The following is a 26,030-nucleotide window of genomic DNA, read 5'->3' on the forward strand; positions in this document are numbered from 1 at the left end:
TCTTTGATTGCCCTGTTAATATCTTTGGAATGCCTCAGCATTCTTGAGCATGGATGGACTTTTCACACATTTAAAGCATTTCATGCAAATTCAACTATTATAATGTTTTCTGAAAGAAGAACATTATGACAGTCCTTGTTAAAGCATAGAAACACACCATGCACAAAATCAATGATTACCATGCCAAAACTTTGGAAAAAACAGCACCTTCTAGTGTTTAAATTTGGATTCTGCTGTAATCAAGGCAATGGACAAACCCACTGATGAAAAAACACCAGCAAGGCAGTCCCAAAGTAAAGCACTTATTCTTACATGGAATAACAGATGCTTCTCTTTGTAGTCATCGAGGGAGTCTTCTTCAAATGAAACTAAAAACAGACCAGTTGGACACTGGGAAGTCAGTCAGCAAACATTTACCCCAACTTGATAGCACTTTCTGCTTTGGTTGAAAAGAAAGATGCTAAAGTTAGAGTAGACATCAGCTGCTTTTCACTCAAGGAGGCAAGGATTTGAAAAGTTGGCCACAGAGGAGGATGCATAATTGTGTCCAATTTTTTCAATTTTATTCAGCATTTACAGTTACAAGTTTGGACCAGAGGCATATATCTGCAAAATAAGAAATACTAATTAATTAAATAAAAAATATAAGAAATAGAACATAGGTGAAGCTTTGGTTGCTCTTCATTTCCTCATTACTACTACCCCAAAGAGAAGCACTTATGAACATAGGACCAATCAATGCTCCCATTTGAAGTAATCTTAATGGGATGGATACTGTGAATATCTGATCATTGCATTTAGAACTCAGTTTGGCGTCCCAGAAAATAAATTATCTCCTGAAGCACTGGTCACTTGAAACTACCCCAACAAATAGCACTTACCTATTACAACAGACAAGTCAGTGCCATTATGAGGGTACCGATAGTGACAAATCAAAATATTTTCCATTTCGAAGACTACAATTCTGTGGAATCAGATGAGGACATTTCCAGCCAGAGATACCAGGAGCATGCTGCCTGCAGTCAAGGTGAGCTGATCTGAGCAGTTTTGTTAACAGCACCCATTATAAATATGTCTATGGCTCTTTGGCTTTGCTGTGGTCGTTGGTACTTGGGTAGTTTTGAAAGGCCATTAATCTTTGATTGCCCTGTTAATATCTTTGGAATGCCTCAGCACTCTTGAGCATGGATGGACCTTTCAAACATTTAAAGCATTTCATGCAAATTCAACTATTATAATGTTTTCTGAAAGAAGAACATTATGATAGTCCTTGTTAAAGCATAGAAACACACCATGCACAAAATCAATGATTACCATGCCAAAACTTTGGAAAAAACAGCACCTTCTAGTGTTTAAAGGCAGTCCCAAAGTAAAGCACTTATTCTTACATGGAGTAACAGATGCTTCTCTTTGTAGTCATCGAGGGAGTCTCCTTCAAATGAAACTAAAAACAGACCAGTTGGACACTGGGAAGTCAGTCAGCAAACATTTACCCCAACTTGATAGCACTTTCTGCTTTGGTTGAAAAGAAAGATGCTAAAGTTAGAGTAGACATCAGCTGCTTTTCACTCAAGGAGGCAAGGATTTGAAAAGTTGGTCACAGAGGAGGATGCATAATTGTGTCCAATTTTTCAATTTTATTCAGCATTTACAGTTACAAGCTTGGACCAGAGGCATATATCTGCAAAATAAGAAATACTAATTAATTAAATAAAAAACTATAAGAAATAGAACATAGGTGAAGCTTTGGTTGCTCTTCATTTCCTCATTACTACTACCCAAAAGAGAAGCACTTATGAACATAGGACCAATCAATGCTCCCATTTGAAGTAATCTTAATGGGATGGATACTGTGATTATCTGATCATTGCATTTAGAACTCAGTTTGGCGTCCCAGAAAATAAATTATCTCCTGAATCACTGGTCACTTGAAACTACCCCAACAAATAGCACTTACCTATTACAACAGACAAGTCAGTGCCATTATGAGGGTACCGATAGTGACAAATCAAAATATTTTCCATTTCGAAGACTACAATTCTGTGGAATCAGATGAGGACATTTCCAGCCAGAGATACCAGGAGCATGCTGCCTGCAGTCAAGGTGAGCTGATCTGAGCAGTTTTGTTAACAGCACCCATTATAAATATGTCTATGGCTCTTTGGCTTTGCTGTGGTCGTTGGTACTTGGGTAGTTTTGAAAGGCCATTAATCTTTGATTGCCCTGTTAATATCTTTGGAATGCCTCAGCATTCTTGAGCATGGATGGACTTTTCACACATTTAAAGCATTTCATGCAAATTCAACTATTATAATGTTTTCTGAAAGAAGAACATTATGACAGTCCTTGTTAAAGCATAGAAACACACCATGCACAAAATCAATGATTACCATGCCAAAACTTTGGAAAAAACAGCACCTTCTAGTGTTTAAATTTGGATTCTGCTGTAATCAAGGCAATGGACAAACCCACTGATGAAAAAACACCAGCAAGGCAGTCCAAAAGTAAAACACTTATTCTTACATGGAATAACAGATGCTTCTCTTTGTAGTCAGCGAGGGAGTCTCCTTCAAATGAAACTAAAAACAGACCAGTTGGACACTGGGAAGTCAGTCAGCAAACATTTACCCCAACTTGATAGCACTTTCTGCTTTGGTTGAAAAGAAAAATGCTAAAGTTAGAGTAGACATCAGCTGCTTTTCACTCAAGGAGGCATGGATTTGAAAAGTTGGCCACAGAGGAGGATGCATAATTGTGTCCAATTTTTTTCAATTTTATTCAGCATTTACAGTTACAAGTTTGGACCAGAGGCATATATCTGCAAAATAAGAAATACTAATTAATTAAATAAAAAACTATAAGAAATAGAACATAGGTGAAGCTTTGGTTGCTCTTCATTTCCTCATTACTATTACCCCAAAGAGAAGCACTTATGAACATAGGACCAATCAATGCTCCCATTTGAAGTAATCTTAATGGGATGGATACTGTGATTATCTGATCATTGTATTTAGAACTCAGTTTGGCGTCCCAGAAAATAAATTATCTCCTGAAGCACTGGTCACTTGAAACTACCCCAACAAATAGCACTTACCTATTACAACAGACAAGTCAGTGCCATTATGAGGGTACCGATAGTGACAAATCAAAATATTTTCCATTTCGAAGACTACAATTCTGTGGAATCAGATGAGGACATTTCCAGCCAGAGATACCAGGAGCATGCTGCCTGCAGTCAAGGTGTGCTGATCTGAGCAGTTTTGTTAACAGCACCCATTATAAATATGTCTATGGCTCTTTGGCTTTGCTGTGGTCGTTGGTACTTGGGTAGTTTTGAAAGGCCATTAATCTTTGATTGCCCTGTTAATATCTTTGGAATGCCTCAGCATTCTTGAGCATGGATGGACTTTTCACACATTTAAAGCATTTCATGCAAATTCAACTATTATAATATTTTCTGAAAGAAGAACATTATGACAGTCCTTGTTAAAGCATAGAAACACACCATGCACAAAATCAATGATTACCATGCCAAAACTTTGGAAAAAACAGCACCTTCTAGTGTTTAAATTTGGATTCTGCTGTAATCAAGGCAATGGACAAACCCACTGATGAACAAACACCAGCAAGGCAGTCCCAAAGTAAAGCACTTATTCTTACATGGAATAACAGATGCTTCTCTTTGTAGTCATCGAGGGAGTCTCCTTCAAATGAAACTAAAAACAGACCAGTTGGACACTGGGAAGTCAGTCAGCAAACATTTACCCCAACTTGATAGCACTTTCTGCTTTGGTTGAAAAGAAAGATGCTAAAGTTAGAGTAGACATCAGCTGCTTTTCACTCCAGGAGGCAAGGATTTGAAAAGTTGGCCACAGAGGAGGATGCATAATTGTGTCAAATTTTTTTCAATTTTATTCAGCATTTACAGTTACAAGTTTGGACCAGAGGCATATATCTGCAAAATAAGAAATACTAATTAATTAAATAAAAAACTATAAGAAATAGAACATAGGTGAAGCTTTGGTTGCTCTTCGTTTCCTCATTACTACTACCCCAAAGAGAAGCACTTATGAACATAGGACCAATCAATGCTCCCATTTGAAGTAATCTTAATGGGATGGATACTGTGATTATCTGATCATTGCATTTAGAACTCAGTTTGGCGTCCCAGAAAATAAATTATCTCCTGAAGCACTGGTCACTTGAAACTACCCCAACAAATAGCACTTACCTATTACAACAGACAAGTCAGTGCCATTATGAGGGTACCGATAGAGACAAATCAAAATGTTTTCCATTTCGGAGACTACAATTCTGTGGAATCAGATGAGGACATTTCCAGCCAGAGATACCAGGAGCATGCTGCCTGCAGTCAAGGTGAGCTGATCTGAGCAGTTTTGTTAACAGCACCCATTATAAATATGTCTATGGCTCTTTGGCTTTGCTGTGGTCGTTGGTACTTGGGTAGTTTTGAAAGGCCATTAATCTTTGATTGCCCTGTTAATATCTTTGGAATGCCTCAGCATTCTTGAGCATGGATGGACTTTTCACACATTTAAAGCATTTCATGCAAATTCAACTATTATAATGTTTTCTGAAAGAAAAACATTATGACAGTCCTTGTTAAAGCATAGAAACACACCATGCACAAAATCAATGATTACCATGCCAAAACTTTGGAAAAAACAGCACCTTCTAGTGTTTAAATTTGGATTCTGCTGTAATCAAGGCAATGGACAAACCCACTGATGAAAAAACACCAGCAAGGCAGTCCCAAAGTAAAGCACTTATTCTTACATGGAATAACAGATGCTTCTCTTTGTAGTCATCGAGGGAGTCTCCTTCAAATGAAACTAAAAACAGACCAGTTGGACACTGGGAAGTCAGTCAGCAAACATTTACCCCAACTTGATAGCACTTTCTGCTTTGGTTGAAAAGAAAGATGCTAAAGTTAGAGTAGACATCAACTGCTTTTCACTCAAGGAGGCAAGGATTTGAAAAGTTGGCCACAGAGGAGGATGCATAATTGTGTCCAATGTTTTCAATTTTATTCAGCATTTACAGTTACAAGTTTGGACCAGAGGCATATATCTGCAAAATAAGAAATACAAATTAATTAAATAAAAAACTATAAGAAATAGAACATAGGTTGCTCTTCATTTCCTCATTACTACTACCCCAAAGAGAAGCACTTATGAACATAGGACCAATCAATGCTCCCATTTGAAGTAATTTTAATGGGATGGATACTGTGAATATCTGATCATTGCATTTAGAACTCAGTTTGGCGTCCCAGAAAATAAATTATCTCCTGAAGCACTGGTCACTTGAAACTACCCCAACAAATAGCACTTACCTATTACAACAGACAAGTCAGTGCCATTATGAGGGTACCGATAGTGACAAATCAAAATATTTTCCATTTCGAAGACTACAATTCTGTGGAATCAGATGAGGACATTTCCAGCCAGAGATACCAGGAGCATGCTGCCTGCAGTCAAGGTGTGCTGATCTGAGCAGTTTTGTTAACAGCACCCATTATAAATATGTCTATGGCTCTTTGGCTTTGCTGTGGTCGTTGGTACTTGGGTAGTTTTGAAAGGCCATTAATCTTTGATTGCCCTGTTAATATCTTTGGAATGCCTCAGCATTCTTGAGCATGGATGGACTTTTCACACATTTAAAGCATTTCATGCAAATTCAACTATTATAATATTTTCTGAAAGAAGAACATTATGACAGTCCTTGTTAAAGCATAGAAACACACCATGCACAAAATCAATGATTACCATGCCAAAACTTTGGAAAAAACAGCACCTTCTAGTGTTTAAATTTGGATTCTGCTGTAATCAAGGCAATGGACAAACCCACTGATGAACAAACACCAGCAAGGCAGTCCCAAAGTAAAGCACTTATTCTTACATGGAATAACAGATGCTTCTCTTTGTAGTCATCGAGGGAGTCTCCTTCAAATGAAACTAAAAACAGACCAGTTGGACACTGGGAAGTCAGTCAGCAAACATTTACCCCAACTTGATAGCACTTTCTGCTTTGGTTGAAAAGAAAGATGCTAAAGTTAGAGTAGACATCAGCTGCTTTTCACTCCAGGAGGCAAGGATTTGAAAAGTTGGCCACAGAGGAGGATGCATAATTGTGTCAAATTTTTTTCAATTTTATTCAGCATTTACAGTTACAAGTTTGGACCAGAGGCATATATCTGCAAAATAAGAAATACTAATTAATTAAATAAAAAACTATAAGAAATAGAACATAGGTGAAGCTTTGGTTGCTCTTCGTTTCCTCATTACTACTACCCCAAAGAGAAGCACTTATGAACATAGGACCAATCAATGCTCCCATTTGAAGTAATCTTAATGGGATGGATACTGTGATTATCTGATCATTGCATTTAGAACTCAGTTTGGCGTCCCAGAAAATAAATTATCTCCTGAAGCACTGGTCACTTGAAACTACCCCAACAAATAGCACTTACCTATTACAACAGACAAGTCAGTGCCATTATGAGGGTACCGATAGAGACAAATCAAAATGTTTTCCATTTCGGAGACTACAATTCTGTGGAATCAGATGAGGACATTTCCAGCCAGAGATACCAGGAGCATGCTGCCTGCAGTCAAGGTGAGCTGATCTGAGCAGTTTTGTTAACAGCACCCATTATAAATATGTCTATGGCTCTTTGGCTTTGCTGTGGTCGTTGGTACTTGGGTAGTTTTGAAAGGCCATTAATCTTTGATTGCCCTGTTAATATCTTTGGAATGCCTCAGCATTCTTGAGCATGGATGGACTTTTCACACATTTAAAGCATTTCATGCAAATTCAACTATTATAATGTTTTCTGAAAGAAAAACATTATGACAGTCCTTGTTAAAGCATAGAAACACACCATGCACAAAATCAATGATTACCATGCCAAAACTTTGGAAAAAACAGCACCTTCTAGTGTTTAAATTTGGATTCTGCTGTAATCAAGGCAATGGACAAACCCACTGATGAAAAAACACCAGCAAGGCAGTCCCAAAGTAAAGCACTTATTCTTACATGGAATAACAGATGCTTCTCTTTGTAGTCATCGAGGGAGTCTCCTTCAAATGAAACTAAAAACAGACCAGTTGGACACTGGGAAGTCAGTCAGCAAACATTTACCCCAACTTGATAGCACTTTCTGCTTTGGTTGAAAAGAAAGATGCTAAAGTTAGAGTAGACATCAACTGCTTTTCACTCAAGGAGGCAAGGATTTGAAAAGTTGGCCACAGAGGAGGATGCATAATTGTGTCCAATGTTTTCAATTTTATTCAGCATTTACAGTTACAAGTTTGGACCAGAGGCATATATCTGCAAAATAAGAAATACAAATTAATTAAATAAAAAACTATAAGAAATAGAACATAGGTTGCTCTTCATTTCCTCATTACTACTACCCCAAAGAGAAGCACTTATGAACATAGGACCAATCAATGCTCCCATTTGAAGTAATTTTAATGGGATGGATACTGTGAATATCTGATCATTGCATTTAGAACTCAGTTTGGCGTCCCAGAAAATAAATTATCTCCTGAAGCACTGGTCACTTGAAACTACCCCAACAAATAGCACTTACCTATTACAACAGACAAGTCAGTGCCATTATGAGGGTACCGATATTGACAAATCAAAATATTTTCCATTTCGAAGACTACAATTCTGTGGAATCAGATTAGGACATTTCCAGCCAGAGATACCAGGAGCATGCTGCCTGCAGTCAAGGTGAGCTGATCTGAGCAGTTTTGTTAACAGCACCCTTTATAAATATGTCTATGGCTCTTTGGCTTTGCTGTGGTCATTGGTACTTGGGTAGTTTTGAAAGGCCATTAATCTTTGATTGCCCTGTTAATATCTTTGGAATGCCTCAGCATTCTTGAGCATGGATGGACTTTTCACACATTTAAAGCATTTCATGCAAATTCAACTATTATAATGTTTTCTGAAAGAAGAACATTATGATAGTCCTTGTTAAAGCATAGAAACACACCATGCACAAAATCAATGATTACCATGCCAAAACTTTGGAAAAAACAGCACCTTCTAGTGTTTAAAGGCAGTCCCAAAGTAAAGCACTTATTCTTACATGGAGTAACAGATGCTTCTCTTTGTAGTCATCGAGGGAGTCTCCTTCAAATTAAACTAAAAACAGACCAGTTGGACACTGGGAAGTCAGTCAGCAAACATTTACCCCAACTTGATAGCACTTTCTGCTTTGGTTGAAAAGAAAGATGCTAAAGTTAGAGTAGACATCAGCTGCTTTTCACTCAAGGAGGCAAGGATTTGAAAAGTTGGTCACAGAGGAGGATGCATAATTGTGTCCAATTTTTCAATTTTATTCAGCATTTACAGTTACAAGCTTGGACCAGAGGCATATATCTGCAAAATAAGAAATACTAATTAATTAAATAAAAAACTATAAGAAATAGAACATAGGTGAAGCTTTGGTTGCTCTTCATTTCCTCATTACTACTACCCCAAAGAGAAGCACTTATGAACATAGGACCAATCAATGCTCCCATTTGAAGTAATCTTAATGGGATGGATACTGTGATTATCTGATCATTGCATTTAGAACTCAGTTTGGCGTCCCAGAAAATAAATTATCTCCTGAATCACTGGTCACTTGAAACTACCCCAACAAATAGCACTTACCTATTACAACAGACAAGTCAGTGCCATTATGAGGGTACCGATAGTGACAAATCAAAATATTTTCCATTTCGAAGACTACAATTCTGTGGAATCAGATGAGGACATTTCCAGCCAGAGATACCAGGAGCATGCTGCCTGCAGTCAAGGTGAGATGATCTGAGCAGTTTTGTTAACAGCACCCATTATAAATATGTCTATGGCTCTTTGGCTTTGCTGTGGTCGTTGGTACTTGGGTAGTTTTGAAAGGCCATTAATCTTTGATTGCCCTGTTAATATCTTTGGAATGCCTCAGCATTCTTGAGCATGGATGGACTTTTCACACATTTAAAGCATTTCATGCAAATTCAACTATTATAATGTTTTCTGAAAGAAGAACATTATGATAGTCCTTGTTAAAGCATAGAAACACACCATGCACAAAATCAATGATTACCATGCCAAAACTTTGGAAAAAACAGCACCTTCTAGTGTTTAAAGGCAGTCCCAAAGTAAAGCACTTATTCTTACATGGAGTAACAGATGCTTCTCTTTGTAGTCATCGAGGGAGTCTCCTTCAAATGAAACTAAAAACAGACCAGTTGGACACTGGGAAGTCAGTCAGCAAACATTTACCCCAACTTGATAGCACTTTCTGCATTGGTTGAAAAGAAAGATGCTAAAGTTAGAGTAGACATCAGCTGCTTTTCACTCAAGGAGGCAAGGATTTGAAAAGTTGGTCACAGAGGAGGATGCATAATTGTGTCCAATTTTTCAATTTTATTCAGCATTTACAGTTACAAGCTTGGACCAGAGGCATATATCTGCAAAATAAGAAATACTAATTAATTAAATAAAAAACTATAAGAAATAGAACATAGGTGAAGCTTTGGTTGCTCTTCATTTCCTCATTACTACTACCCCAAAGAGAAGCACTTATGAACATAGGACCAATCAATGCTCCCATTTGAAGTAATCTTAATGGGATGGATACTGTGATTATCTGATCATTGCATTTAGAACTCAGTTTGGCGTCCCAGAAAATAAATTATCTCCTGAATCACTGGTCACTTGAAACTACCCCAACAAATAGCACTTACCTATTACAACAGACAAGTCAGTGCCATTATGAGGGTACCGATAGTGACAAATCAAAATATTTTCCATTTCGAAGACTACAATTCTGTGGAATCAGATGAGGACATTTCCAGCCAGAGATACCAGGAGCATGCTGCCTGCAGTCAAGGTGAGCTGATCTGAGCAGTTTTGTTAACAGCACCCATTATAAATATGTCTATGGCTCTTTGGCTTTGCTGTGGTCGTTGGTACTTTGGTAGTTTTGAAAGGCCATTAATCTTTGATTGCCCTGTTAATATCTTTGGAATGCCTCAGCATTCTTGAGCATGGATGGACTTTTCACACATTTAAAGCATTTCATGCAAATTCAACTATTATAATATTTTCTGAAAGAAGAACATTATGACAGTCCTTGTTAAAGCATAGAAACACACCATGTACAAAATCAATGATTACCATGCCAAAACTTTGGAAAAAACAGCACCTTCTAGTGTTTAAATTTGGATTCTGCTGTAATCAAGGCAATGGACAAACCCACTGATGAAAAAAACACCAGCAAGGCAGTCCCAAAGTAAAGCACTTATTCTTACATGGAATAACAGATGCTTCTCTTTGTAGTCATCGAGGGAGTCTCCTTCAAATGAAACTAAAAACAGACCAGTTGGACACTGGGAAGTCAGTCAGCAAACATTTACCCCAACTTGATAGCACTTTCTGCTTTGGTTGAAAAGAAAGATGCTAAAGTTAGAGTAGACATCAACTGCTTTTCACTCAAGGAGGCAAGGATTTGAAAAGTTGGCCACAGAGGAGGATGCATAATTGTGTCCAATGTTTTCAATTTTATTCAGCATTTACAGTTACAAGTTTGGACCAGAGGCATATATCTGCAAAATAAGAAATACAAATTAATTAAATAAAAAACTATAAGAAATAGAACATAGGTGAAGCTTTGGTTGCTCTTCATTTCCTCATTACTACTACCCCAAAGAGAAGCACTTATGAACATAGGACCAATCAATGCTCCCATTTGAAGTAATTTTAATGGGATGGATACTGTGAATATCTGATCATTGCATTTAGAACTCAGTTTGGCGTCCCAGAAAATAAATTATCTCCTGAAGCACTGGTCACTTGAAACTACCCCAACAAATAGCACTTACCTATTACAACAGACAAGTCAGTGCCATTATGAGGGTACCGATATTGACAAATCAAAATATTTTCCATTTCGAAGACTACAATTCTGTGGAATCAGATTAGGACATTTCCAGCCAGAGATACCAGGAGCATGCTGCCTGCAGTCAAGGTGAGCTGATCTGAGCAGTTTTGTTAACAGCACCCTTTATAAATATGTCTATGGCTCTTTGGCTTTGCTGTGGTCATTGGTACTTGGGTAGTTTTGAAAGGCCATTAATCTTTGATTGCCCTGTTAATATCTTTGGAATGCCTCAGCATTCTTGAGCATGGATGGACTTTTCACACATTTAAAGCATTTCATGCAAATTCAACTATTATAATGTTTTCTGAAAGAAGAACATTATGACAGTCCTTGTTAAAGCATAGAAACACACCATGCACAAAATCAATGATTACCATGCCAAAACTTTGGAAAAAACAGCACCTTCTAGTGTTTAAATTTGGATTCTGCTGTAATCAAGGCAATGGACAAACCCACTGATGAACAAACACCAGCAAGGCAGTCCCAAAGTAAAGCACTTATTCTTACATGGATTAACAGATGCTTCTCTTTGTAGTCATCGAGGGAGTCTCCTTCAAATTAAACTAAAAACAGACCAGTTGGACACTGGGAAGTCAGTCAGCAAACATTTACCCCAACTTGATAGCACTTTCTGCTTTGGTTGAAAAGAAAGATGCTAAAGTTAGAGTAGACATCAGCTGCTTTTCACTCAAGGAGGCAAGGATTTGAAAAGTTGGCCACAGAGGAGGATGCATAATTGTGTCCAATTTTTTCAATTTTATTCAGCATTTACAGTTACAAGTTTGGACCAGAGGCATATATCTGCAAAATAAGAAATACTAATTAATTAAATAAAAAACTATAAGAAACAGAACATAGGTGAAGCTTTGGTTGCTCTTCATTTCCTCATTACTACTACCCCAAAGAGAAGCACTTATGAACATAGGACCAATCAATGCTCCCATTTGAAGTAATCTTAATGGGATGGATACTGTGATTATCTGATCATTGCATTTAGAACTCAGTTTGGCGTCCCAGAAAATAAATTATCTCCTGAAGCACTGGTCACTTGAAACTACCCCAACAAATAGCACTTACCTATTACAACAGACAAGTCAGTGCCTTTATGAGGGTACCGATAGTGACAAATCAAAATATTTTCCATTTCGGAGACTACAATTCTGTGGAATCAGATGAGGACATTTCCAGCCAGAGACACCAGGAGCATGCTGCCTGCAGTCAAGGTGAGCTGATCTGAGCAGTTTTGTTAACAGCACCCATTATAAATATGTCTATGGCTCTTTGGCTTTGCTGTGGTCGTTGGTACTTGGGTAGTTTTGAAAGGCCATTAATCTTTGATTGCCCTGTTAATATCTTTGGAATGCCTCAGCATTCTTGAGCATGGATGGACTTTTCACACATTTAAAGCATTTCATGCAAATTCAACTATTATAATGTTTTCTGAAAGAAGAACATTATGACAGTCCTTGTTAAAGCATAGAAACACACCATGCACAAAATCAATGATTACCATGCCAAAACTTTGGAAAAAACAGCACCTTCTAGTGTTTAAATTTGGATTCTGCTGTAATCAAGGCAATGGACAAACCCACTGATGAAAAAACACCAGCAAGGCAGTCCCAAAGTAAAGCACTTATTCTTACATGGAATAACAGATGCTTCTCTTTGTAGTCATCGAGGGAGTCTCCTTCAAATGAAACTAAAAACAGACCAGTTGGACACTGGGAAGTCAGTCAGCAAACATTTACCCCAACTTGATAGCACTTTCTGCTTTGGTTGAAAAGAAAGATGCTAAAGTTAGAGTAGACATCAGCTGCTTTTCACTCAAGGAGGCAAGGATTAGAAAAGTTGGCCACAGAGGAGGATGCATAATTGTGTCAATTTTTTTCAATTTTATTCAGCATTTACAGTTACAAGTTTGGACCAGAGGCATATATCTGCAAAATAAGAAATACTAATTAATTAAATAAAAAACTATAAGAAATAGAACATAGGTGAAGCTTTGGTTGCTCTTCATTTCCTCATTACTACTACCCCAAAGAGAAGCACTTATGAACATAGGACCAATCAATGCTCCCATTTGAAGTAATCTTAATGGGATGGATACTGTGATTATCTGATCATTGCAATTAGAACTCAGTTTGGCGTCCCAGAAAATAAATGATCTCCTGAAGCACTGGTCACTTGAAACTACCCCAACAAATAGCACTTACCTATTACAACAGACAAGTCAGTGCCATTATGAGAGTACCGATAGTGACAAATCAAAATATTTTCCATTTCGAAGACTACAATTCTGTGGAATCAGATGAGGACATTTCCAGCCAGAGATACCAGGAGCATGCTGCCTGCAGTCAAGGTGAGCTGATCTGAGCAGTTTTGTTAACAGCACCCATTATGAATATGTCTATGGCTCTTTGGCTTTGCTGTGGTCGTTGGTACTTGGGTAGTTTTGAAAGGCCATTAATCTTTGATTGCCCTGTTAATATCTTTGGAATGCCTCAGCATTCTTGAGCATGGATGGACTTTTCACACATTTAAAGCATTTCATGCAAATTCAACTATTATAATGTTTTCTGAAAGAAGAACATTATGATAGTCCTTGTTAAAGCATAGAAACACACCATGCACAAAATCAATGATTACCATGCCAAAACTTTGGAAAAAACAGCACCTTCTAGTGTTTAAAGGCAGTCCCAAAGTAAAGCACTTATTCTTACATGGAGTAACAGATGCTTCTCTTTGTAGTCATCGAGGGAGTCTCCTTCAAATTAAACTAAAAACAGACCAGTTGGACACTGGGAAGTCAGTCAGCAAACATTTACCCCAACTTGATAGCACTTTCTGCTTTGGTTGAAAAGAAAGATGCTAAAGTTAGAGTAGACATCAGCTGCTTTTCACTCAAGGAGGCAAGGATTTGAAAAGTTGGTCACAGAGGAGGATGCATAATTGTGTCCAATTTTTCAATTTTATTCAGCATTTACAGTTACAAGCTTGGACCAGAGGCATATATCTGCAAAATAAGAAATACTAATTAATTAAATAAAAAACTATAAGAAATAGAACATAGGTGAAGCTTTGGTTGCTCTTCATTTCCTCATTACTACTACCCCAAAGAGAAGCACTTATGAACATAGGACCAATCAATGCTCCCATTTGAAGTAATTTTAATGGGATGGATACTGTGAATATCTGATCATTGCATTTAGAACTCAGTTTGGCGTCCCAGAAAATAAATTATCTCCTGAAGCACTGGTCACTTGAAACTACCCCAACAAATAGCACTTACCTATTACAACAGACAAGTCAGTGCCATTATGAGGGTACCGATATTGACAAATCAAAATATTTTCCATTTCGAAGACTACAATTCTGTGGAATCAGATTAGGACATTTCCAGCCAGAGATACCAGGAGCATGCTGCCTGCAGTCAAGGTGAGCTGATCTGAGCAGTTTTGTTAACAGCACCCTTTATAAATATGTCTATGGCTCTTTGGCTTTGCTGTGGTCATTGGTACTTGGGTAGTTTTGAAAGGCCATTAATCTTTGATTGCCCTGTTAATATCTTTGGAATGCCTCAGCATTCTTGAGCATGGATGGACTTTTCACACATTTAAAGCATTTCATGCAAATTCAACTATTATAATGTTTTCTGAAAGAAGAACATTATGACAGTCCTTGATAAAGCATAGAAACACACCATGCACAAAATCAATGATTACCATGCCAAAACTTTGGAAAAAACAGCACCTTCTAGTGTTTAAATTTGGATTCTGCTGTAATCAAGGCAATGGACAAACCCACTGATGAACAAACACCAGCAAGGCAGTCCCAAAGTAAAGCACTTATTCTTACATGGATTAACAGATGCTTCTCTTTGTAGTCATCGAGGGAGTCTCCTTCAAATTAAACTAAAAACAGACCAGTTGGACACTGGGAAGTCAGTCAGCAAACATTTACCCCAACTTGATAGCACTTTCTGCTTTGGTTGAAAAGAAAGATGCTAAAGTTAGAGTAGACATCAGCTGCTTTTCACTCAAGGAGGCAAGGATTTGAAAAGTTGGCCACAGAGGAGGATGCATAATTGTGTCCAATTTTTTCAATTTTATTCAGCATTTACAGTTACAAGTTTGGACCAGAGGCATATATCTGCAAAATAAGAAATACTAATTAATTAAATAAAAAACTATAAGAAACAGAACATAGGTGAAGCTTTGGTTGCTCTTCATTTCCTCATTACTACTACCCCAAAGAGAAGCACTTATGAACATAGGACCAATCAATGCTCCCATTTGAAGTAATCTTAATGGGATGGATACTGTGATTATCTGATCATTGCATTTAGAACTCAGTTTGGCGTCCCAGAAAATAAATTATCTCCTGAAGCACTGGTCACTTGAAACTACCCCAACAAATAGCACTTACCTATTACAACAGACAAGTCAGTGCCTTTATGAGGGTACCGATAGTGACAAATCAAAATATTTTCCATTTCGGAGACTACAATTCTGTGGAATCAGATGAGGACATTTCCAGCCAGAGACACCAGGAGCATGCTGCCTGCAGTCAAGGTGAGCTGATCTGAGCAGTTTTGTTAACAGCACCCATTATAAATATGTCTATGGCTCTTTGGCTTTGCTGTGGTCGTTGGTACTTGGGTAGTTTTGAAAGGCCATTAATCTTTGATTGCCCTGTTAATATCTTTGGAATGCCTCAGCATTCTTGAGCATGGATGGACTTTTCACACATTTAAAGCATTTCATGCAAATTCAACTATTATAATGTTTTCTGAAAGAAGAACATTATGACAGTCCTTGTTAAAGCATAGAAACACACCATGCACAAAATCAATGATTACCATGCCAAAACTTTGGAAAAAACAGCACCTTCTAGTGTTTAAATTTGGATTCTGCTGTAATCAAGGCAATGGACAAACCCACTGATGAAAAAACACCAGCAAGGCAGTCCCAAAGTAAAGCACTTATTCTTACATGGAATAACAGATGCTTCTCTTTGTAGTCATCGAGGGAGTCTCCTTCAAATGAAACTAAAAACAGACCAGTTGGACACTGGGAAGTCAGTCAGCAAACATTTACCCCAACTTGATAGCACTTTCTGCTTTGGTTGAAAAGAAAGATGCTAAAGTTAGAGTAGACATCAGCTGCTTTTCACTCAAGGAGGCAAGGATTAGAAAAGTTGGCCACAGAGGAGGATGCATAATTGTGTCAATTTTTTTCAATTTTATTCAGCATTTACAGTTACAAGTTTGGACCAGAGGCATATATCTGCAAAATAAGAAATACTAATTAATTAAATAAAAAACTATAAGAAATAGAACATAGGTGAAGCTTTGGTTGCTCTTCATTTCCTCATTACTACTACCCCAAAGAGAAGCACTTATGAACATAGGACCAATCAATGCTCCCATTTGAAGTAATCTTAATGGGATGGATACTGTGATTATCTGATCATTGCAATTAGAACTCAGTTTGGCGTCCCAGAAAATAAATGATCTCCTGAAGCACTGGTCACTTGAAACTACCCCAACAAATAGCACTTACCTATTACAACAGACAAGTCAGTGCCATTATGAGAGTACCGATAGTGACAAATCAAAATATTTTCCATTTCGAAGACTACAATTCTGTGGAATCAGATGAGGACATTTCCAGCCAGAGATACCAGGAGCATGCTGCCTGCAGTCAAGGTGAGCTGATCTGAGCAGTTTTGTTAACAGCACCCATTATGAATATGTCTATGGCTCTTTGGCTTTGCTGTGGTCGTTGGTACTTGGGTAGTTTTGAAAGGCCATTAATCTTTGATTGCCCTGTTAATATCTTTGGAATGCCTCAGCATTCTTGAGCATGGATGGACTTTTCACACATTTAAAGCATTTCATGCAAATTCAACTATTATAATGTTTTCTGAAAGAAGAACATTATGATAGTCCTTGTTAAAGCATAGAAACACACCATGCACAAAATCAATGATTACCATGCCAAAACTTTGGAAAAAACAGCACCTTCTAGTGTTTAAAGGCAGTCCCAAAGTAAAGCACTTATTCTTACATGGAGTAACAGATGCTTCTCTTTGTAGTCATCGAGGGAGTCTCCTTCAAATTAAACTAAAAACAGACCAGTTGGACACTGGGAAGTCAGTCAGCAAACATTTACCCCAACTTGATAGCACTTTCTGCTTTGGTTGAAAAGAAAGATGCTAAAGTTAGAGTAGACATCAGCTGCTTTTCACTCAAGGAGGCAAGGATTTGAAAAGTTGGTCACAGAGGAGGATGCATAATTGTGTCCAATTTTTCAATTTTATTCAGCATTTACAGTTACAAGCTTGGACCAGAGGCATATATCTGCAAAATAAGAAATACTAATTAATTAAATAAAAAACTATAAGAAATAGAACATAGGTGAAGCTTTGGTTGCTCTTCATTTCCTCATTACTACTACCCCAAAGAGAAGCACTTATGAACATAGGACCAATCAATGCTCCCATTTGAAGTAATCTTAATGGGATGGATACTGTGATTATCTGATCATTGCATTTAGAACTCAGTTTGGCGTCCCAGAAAATAAATTATCTCCTGAATCACTGGTCACTTGAAACTACCCCAACAAATAGCACTTACCTATTACAACAGACAAGTCAGTGCCATTATGAGGGTATCGATAGTGACAAATCAAAATATTTTCCATTTCGAAGACTACAATTCTGTGGAATCAGATGAGGACATTTCCAGCCAGAGATACCAGGAGCATGCTGCCTGCAGTCAAGGTGAGATGATCTGAGCAGTTTTGTTAACAGCACCCATTATAAATATGTCTATGGCTCTTTGGCTTTGCTGTGGTCGTTGGTACTTGGGTAGTTTTGAAAGGCCATTAATCTTTGATTGCCCTGTTAATATCTTTGGAATGCCTCAGCATTCTTGAGCATGGATGGACTTTTCACACATTTAAAGCATTTCATGCAAATTCAACTATTATAATGTTTTCTGAAAGAAGAACATTATGATAGTCCTTGTTAAAGCATAGAAACACACCATGCACAAAATCAATGATTACCATGCCAAAACTTTGGAAAAAACAGCACCTTCTAGTGTTTAAAGGCAGTCCCAAAGTAAAGCACTTATTCTTACATGGAGTAACAGATGCTTCTCTTTGTAGTCATCGAGGGAGTCTCCTTCAAATGAAACTAAAAACAGACCAGTTGGACACTGGGAAGTCAGTCAGCAAACATTTACCCCAACTTGATAGCACTTTCTGCTTTGGTTGAAAAGAAAGATGCTAAAGTTAGAGTAGACATCAGCTGCTTTTCACTCAAGGAGGCAAGGATTTGAAAAGTTGGTCACAGAGGAGGATGCATAATTGTGTCCAATTTTTCAATTTTATTCAGCATTTACAGTTACAAGCTTGGACCAGAGGCATATATCTGCAAAATAAGAAATACTAATTAATTAAATAAAAAACTATAAGAAATAGAACATAGGTGAAGCTTTGGTTGCTCTTCATTTCCTCATTACTACTACCCCAAAGAGAAGCACTTATGAACATAGGACCAATCAATGCTCCCATTTGAAGTAATCTTAATGGGATGGATACTGTGATTATCTGATCATTGCATTTAGAACTCAGTTTGGCGTCCCAGAAAATAAATTATCTCCTGAATCACTGGTCACTTGAAACTACCCCAACAAATAGCACTTACCTATTACAACAGACAAGTCAGTGCCATTATGAGGGTACCGATAGTGACAAATCAAAATATTTTCCATTTCGAAGACTATAACAGACAAGTCAGTGCCATTATGAGGGTACCGATAGTGACAAATCAAAATATTTTCCATTTCGAAGACTACAATTCTGTGGAATCAGATGAGGACATTTCCAGCCAGAGATACCAGGAGCATGCTGCCTGCAGTCAAGGTGAGCTGATCTGAGCAGTTTTGTTAACAGCACCCATTATAAATATGTCTATGGCTCTTTGGCTTTGCTGTGGTCGTTGGTACTTTGGTAGTTTTGAAAGGCCATTAATCTTTGATTGCCCTGTTAATATCTTTGGAATGCCTCAGCATTCTTGAGCATGGATGGACTTTTCACACATTTAAAGCATTTCATGCAAATTCAACTATTATAATATTTTCTGAAAGAAGAACATTATGACAGTCCTTGTTAAAGCATAGAAACACACCATGCACAAAATCAATGATTACCATGCCAAAACTTTGGAAAAAACAGCACCTTCTAGTGTTTAAATTTGGATTCTGCTGTAATCAAGGCAATGGACAAACCCACTGATGAACAAACACCAGCAAGGCAGTCCCAAAGTAAAGCACTTATTCTTACATGGATTAACAGATGCTTCTCTTTGTAGTCATCGAGGGAGTCTCCTTCAAATGAAACTAAAAACAGACCAGTTGGACACTGGGAAGTCAGTCAGCAAACATTTACCCCAACTTGATAGCACTTTCTGCTTTGGTTGAAAAGAAAGATGCTAAAGTTAGAGTAGACATCAGCTGCTTTTCACTCAAGGAGGCAAGGATTTGAAAAGTTGGCCACAGAGGAGGATGCATAATTGTGTCCAATTTTTTCAATTTTATTCAGCATTTACAGTTACAAGTTTGGACCAGAGGCATATATCTGCAAAATAAGAAATACTAATTAATTAAATAAAAACTATAAGAAATAGAACATAGGTGAAGCTTTGGTTGCTCTTCATTTCCTCATTACTACTACCCCAAAGAGAAGCACTTATGAACATAGGACCAATCAATGCTCCCATTTGAAGTAATCTTAATGGGATGGATACTGTGAATATCTGATCATTGCATTTAGAACTCAGTTTGGCGTCCCAGAAAATAAATTATCTCCTGAAGCACTGGTCACTTGAAACTACCCCAACAAATAGCACTTACCTATTACAACAGACAAGTCAGTGCCATTATGAGGGTACCGATAGTGACAAATCAAAATATTTTCCATTTCGAAGACTACAATTCTGTGGAATCAGATGAGGACATTTCCAGCCAGAGATACCAGGAGCATGCTGCCTGCAGTCAAGGTGAGCTGATCTGAGCAGTTTTGTTAACAGCACCCATTATAAATATGTCTATGGCTCTTTGGCTTTGCTGTGGTCGTTGGTACTTGGGTAGTTTTGAAAGGCCATTAATCTTTGATTGCCCTGTTAATATCTTTTGAATGCCTCAGCACTCTTGAGCATGGATGGACCTTTCAAACATTTAAAGCATTTCATGCAAATTCAACTATTATAATGTTTTCTGAAAGAAGAACATTATGATAGTCCTTGTTAAAGCATAGAAACACACCATGCACAAAATCAATGATTACCATGCCAAAACTTTGGAAAAAACAGCACCTTCTAGTGTTTAAATTTGGATTCTGCTGTAATCAAGGCAATGGACAAACCCACTGATGAACAAACACCAGCAAGGCAGTCCAAAAGTAAAACACTTATTCTTACATGGAATAACAGATGCTTCTCTTTGTAGTCAGCGAGGGAGTCTCCTTCAAATGAAACTAAAAACAGACCAGTTGGACACTGGGAAGTCAGTCAGCAAACATTTACCCCAACTTGATAGCACTTTCTGCTTTGGTTGAAAAGAAAAATGCTAAAGTTAGAGTAGACATCAGCTGCTTTTCACTCAAGGAGGCATGGATTTGAAAAGTTGGCCACAGAGGAGGATGCATAATTGTGTCCAATTTTTTTCAATTTTATTCAGCATTTACAGTTACAAGTTTGGACCAGAGGCATATATCTGCAAAATAAGAAATACTAATTAATTAAATAAAAAACTATAAGAAATAGAACATAGGTGAAGCTTTGGTTGCTCTTCATTTCCTCATTACTATTACCCCAAAGAGAAGCACTTATGAACATAGGACCAATCAATGCTCCCATTTGAAGTAATCTTAATGGGATGGATACTGTGATTATCTGATCATTGTATTTAGAACTCAGTTTGGCGTCCCAGAAAATAAATTATCTCCTGAAGCACTGGTCACTTGAAACTACCCCAACAAATAGCACTTACCTATTACAACAGACAAGTCAGTGCCATTATGAGGGTACCGATAGTGACAAATCAAAATATTTTCCATTTCGAAGACTACAATTCTGTGGAATCAGATGAGGACATTTCCAGCCAGAGATACCAGGAGCATGCTGCCTGCAGTCAAGGTGAGCTGATCTGAGCAGTTTTGTTAACAGCACCCATTATAAATATGTCTATGGCTCTTTGGCTTTGCTGTGGTCGTTGGTACTTGGGTAGTTTTGAAAGGCCATTAATCTTTGATTGCCCTGTTAATATCTTTGGAATGCCTCAGCATTCTTGAGCATGGATGGACTTTTCACACATTTAAAGCATTTCATGCAAATTCAACTATTATAATATTTTCTGAAAGAAGAACATTATGATAGTCCTTGTTAAAGCATAGAAACACACCATGCACAAAATCAATGATTACAATGCCAAAACTTTGGAAAAAACAGCACCTTCTAGTGTTTAAATTTGGATTCTGCTGTAATCAAGGCAATGGACAAACCCACTGATGAACAAACACCAGCAAGACAGTCCCAAAGTAAAGCACTTATTCTTACATGGAATAACAGATGCTTCTCTTTGTAGTCATCGAGGGAGTCTCCTTCAAATGAAACTAAAAACAGACCAGTTGGACACTGGGAAGTCAGTCAGCAAACATTTACCCCAACTTGATAGCACTTTCTGCTTTGGTTGAAAATAAAGATGCTAAAGTTAGAGTAGACATCAGCTGCTTTTCACTCCAGGAGGCAAGGATTTGAAAAGTTGGCCACAGAGGAGGATGCATAATTGTGTCCAATTTTTTTCAATTTTATTCAGCATTTACAGTTACAAGTTTGGACCAGAGGCATATATCTGCAAAATAAGAAATACTAATTAATTAAATAAAAAACTATAAGAAATAGAACATAGGTGAAGCTTTGGTTGCTCTTCATTTCCTCATTACTACTACCCCAAAGAGAAGCACTTATGAACATAGGACCAATCAATGCTCCCATTTGAAGTAATCTTAATGGGATGGATACTGTGATTATCTGATCATTGTATTTAGAACTCAGTTTGGCGTCCCAGAAAATAAATTATCTCCTGAAGCACTGGTCACTTGAAACTACCCCAACAAATAGCACTTACCTATTACAACAGACAAGTCAGTGCCATTATGAGGGTACCGATAGTGACAAATCAAAATATTTTCCATTTCGAAGACTACAATTCTGTGGAATCAGATGAGGACATTTCCAGCCAGAGATACCAGGAGCATGCTGCCTGCAGTCAAGGTGTGCTGATCTGAGCAGTTTTGTTAACAGCACCCTTTATAATTATGTCTATGGCTCTTTGGCTTTGCTGTGGTCATTGGTACTTGGGTAGTTTTGAAAGGCCATTAATCTTTGATTGCCCTGTTAATATCTTTGGAATGCCTCAGCATTCTTGAGCATGGATGGACTTTTCACACATTTAAAGCATTTCATGCAAATTCAACTATTATAATATTTTCTGAAAGAAGAACATTATGACAGTCCTTGTTAAAGCATAGAAACACACCATGCACAAAATCAATGATTACCATGCCAAAACTTTGGAAAAAACAGCACCTTCTAGTGTTTAAATTTGGATTCTGCTGTAATCAAGGCAATGGACAAACCCACTGATGAACAAACACCAGCAAGGCAGTCCCAAAGTAAAGCACTTATTCTTACATGGAATAACAGATGCTTCTCTTTGTAGTCATCGAGGGAGTCTCCTTCAAATGAAACTAAAAACAGACCAGTTGGACACTGGGAAGTCAGTCAGCAAACATTTACCCCAACTTGATAGCACTTTCTGCTTTGGTTGAAAAGAAAGATGCTAAAGTTAGAGTAGACATCAGCTGCTTTTCACTCCAGGAGGCAAGGATTTGAAAAGTTGGCCACAGAGGAGGATGCATAATTGTGTCAAATTTTTTTCAATTTTATTCAGCATTTACAGTTACAAGTTTGGACCAGAGGCATATATCTGCAAAATAAGAAATACTAATTAATTAAATAAAAAACTATAAGAAATAGAACATAGGTGAAGCTTTGGTTGCTCTTCGTTTCCTCATTACTACTACCCCAAAGAGAAGCACTTATGAACATAGGACCAATCAATGCTCCCATTTGAAGTAATCTTAATGGGATGGATACTGTGATTATCTGATCATTGCATTTAGAACTCAGTTTGGCGTCCCAGAAAATAAATTATCTCCTGAAGCACTGGTCACTTGAAACTACCCCAACAAATAGCACTTACCTATTACAACAGACAAGTCAGTGCCATTATGAGGGTACCGATAGAGACAAATCAAAATGTTTTCCATTTCGGAGACTACAATTCTGTGGAATCAGATGAGGACATTTCCAGCCAGAGATACCAGGAGCATGCTGCCTGCAGTCTAGGTGAGCTGATCTGAGCAGTTTTGTTAACAGCACCCATTATAAATATGTCTATGGCTCTTTGGCTTTGCTGTGGTCGTTGGTACTTGGGTAGTTTTGAAAGGCCATTAATCTTTGATTGCCCTGTTAATATCTTTGGAATGCCTCAGCATTCTTGAGCATGGATGGACTTTTCACACATTTAAAGCATTTCATGCAAATTCAACTATTATAATGTTTTCTGAAAGAAAAACATTATGACAGTCCTTGTTAAAGCATAGAAACACACCATGCACAAAATCAATGATTACCATGCCAAAACTTTGGAAAAAACAGCACCTTCTAGTGTTTAAATTTGGATTCTGCTGTAATCAAGGCAATGGACAAACCCACTGATGAAAAAACACCAGCAAGGCAGTCCCAAAGTAAAGCACTTATTCTTACATGGAATAACAGATGCTTCTCTTTGTAGTCATCGAGGGAGTCTCCTTCAAATGAAACTAAAAACAGACCAGTTGGACACTGGGAAGTCAGTCAGCAAACATTTACCCCAACTTGATAGCACTTTCTGCTTTGGTTGAAAAGAAAGATGCTAAAGTTAGAGTAGACATCAACTGCTTTTCACTCAAGGAGGCAAGGATTTGAAAAGTTGGCCACAGAGGAGGATGCATAATTGTGTCCAATGTTTTCAATTTTATTCAGCATTTACAGTTACAAGTTTGGACCAGAGGCATATATCTGCAAAATAAGAAATACAAATTAATTAAATAAAAAACTATAAGAAATAGAACATAGGTTGCTCTTCATTTCCTCATTACTACTACCCCAAAGAGAAGCACTTATGAACATAGGACCAATCAATGCTCCCATTTGAAGTAATTTTAATGGGATGGATACTGTGAATATCTGATCGTTGCATTTAGAACTCAGTTTGGCGTCCCAGAAAATAAATTATCTCCTGAAGCACTGGTCACTTGAAACTACCCCAACAAATAGCACTTACCTATTACAACAGACAAGTCAGTGCCATTATGAGGGTACCGATATTGACAAATCAAAATATTTTCCATTTCGAAGACTACAATTCTGTGGAATCAGATTAGGACATTTCCAGCCAGAGATACCAGGAGCATGCTGCCTGCAGTCAAGGTGAGCTGATCTGAGCAGTTTTGTTAACAGCACCCTTTATAAATATGTCTATGGCTCTTTGGCTTTGCTGTGGTCATTGGTACTTGGGTAGTTTTGAAAGGCCATTAATCTTTGATTGCCCTGTTAATATCTTTGGAATGCCTCAGCATTCTTGAGCATGGATGGACTTTTCACACATTTAAAGCATTTCATGCAAATTCAACTATTATAATGTTTTCTGAAAGAAGAACATTATGATAGTCCTTGTTAAAGCATAGAAACACACCATGCACAAAATCAATGATTACCATGCCAAAACTTTGGAAAAAACAGCACCTTCTAGTGTTTAAATTTGGATTCTGCTGTAATCAAGGCAATGGACAAACCCACTGATGAAAAAACACCAGCAAGGCAGTCCCAAAGTAAAGCACTTATTCTTACATGGAATAACAGATGCTTCTCTTTGTAGTCATCGAGGGAGTCTCCTTCAAATGAAACTAAAAACAGACCAGTTGGACACTGGGAAGTCAGTCAGCAAACATTTACCCCAACTTGATAGCACTTTCTGCTTTGGTTGAAAAGAAAGATGCTAAAGTTAGAGTAGACATCAGCTGCTTTTCACTCAAGGAGGCAAGGATTAGAAAAGTTGGCCACAGAGGAGGATGCATAATTGTGTCAATTTTTTTCAATTTTATTCAGCATTTACAGTTACAAGTTTGGACCAGAGGCATATATCTGCAAAATAAGAAATACTAATTAATTAAATAAAAAACTATAAGAAATAGAACATAGGTGAAGCTTTGGTTGCTCTTCATTTCCTCATTACTACTACCCCAAAGAGAAGCACTTATGAACATAGGACCAATCAATGCTCCCATTTGAAGTAATCTTAATGGGATGGATACTGTGATTATCTGATCATTGCAATTAGAACTCAGTTTGGCGTCCCAGAAAATAAATGATCTCCTGAAGCACTGGTCACTTGAAACTACCCCAACAAATAGCACTTACCTATTACAACAGACAAGTCAGTGCCATTATGAGAGTACCGATAGTGACAAATCAAAATATTTTCCATTTCGAAGACTACAATTCTGTGGAATCAGATGAGGACATTTCCAGCCAGAGATACCAGGAGCATGCTGCCTGCAGTCAAGGTGAGCTGATCTGAGCAGTTTTGTTAACAGCACCCATTATAAATATGTCTATGGCTCTTTGGCTTTGCTGTGGTCGTTGGTACTTGGGTAGTTTTGAAAGGCCATTAATCTTTGATTGCCCTGTTAATATCTTTGGAATGCCTCAGCATTCTTGAGCATGGATGGACTTTTCACACATTTAAAGCATTTCATGCAAATTCAACTATTATAATGTTTTCTGAAAGAAGAACATTATGATAGTCCTTGTTAAAGCATAGAAACACACCATGCACAAAATCAATGATTACCATGCCAAAACTTTGGAAAAAACAGCACCTTCTAGTGTT

The sequence above is a fragment of the Carassius gibelio genome, chromosome A10 (genome assembly GCF_023724105.1).
Source record: "Carassius gibelio isolate Cgi1373 ecotype wild population from Czech Republic chromosome A10, carGib1.2-hapl.c, whole genome shotgun sequence".
NCBI classification, from domain to species: Eukaryota; Metazoa; Chordata; class Actinopteri; order Cypriniformes; family Cyprinidae; genus Carassius; species Carassius gibelio.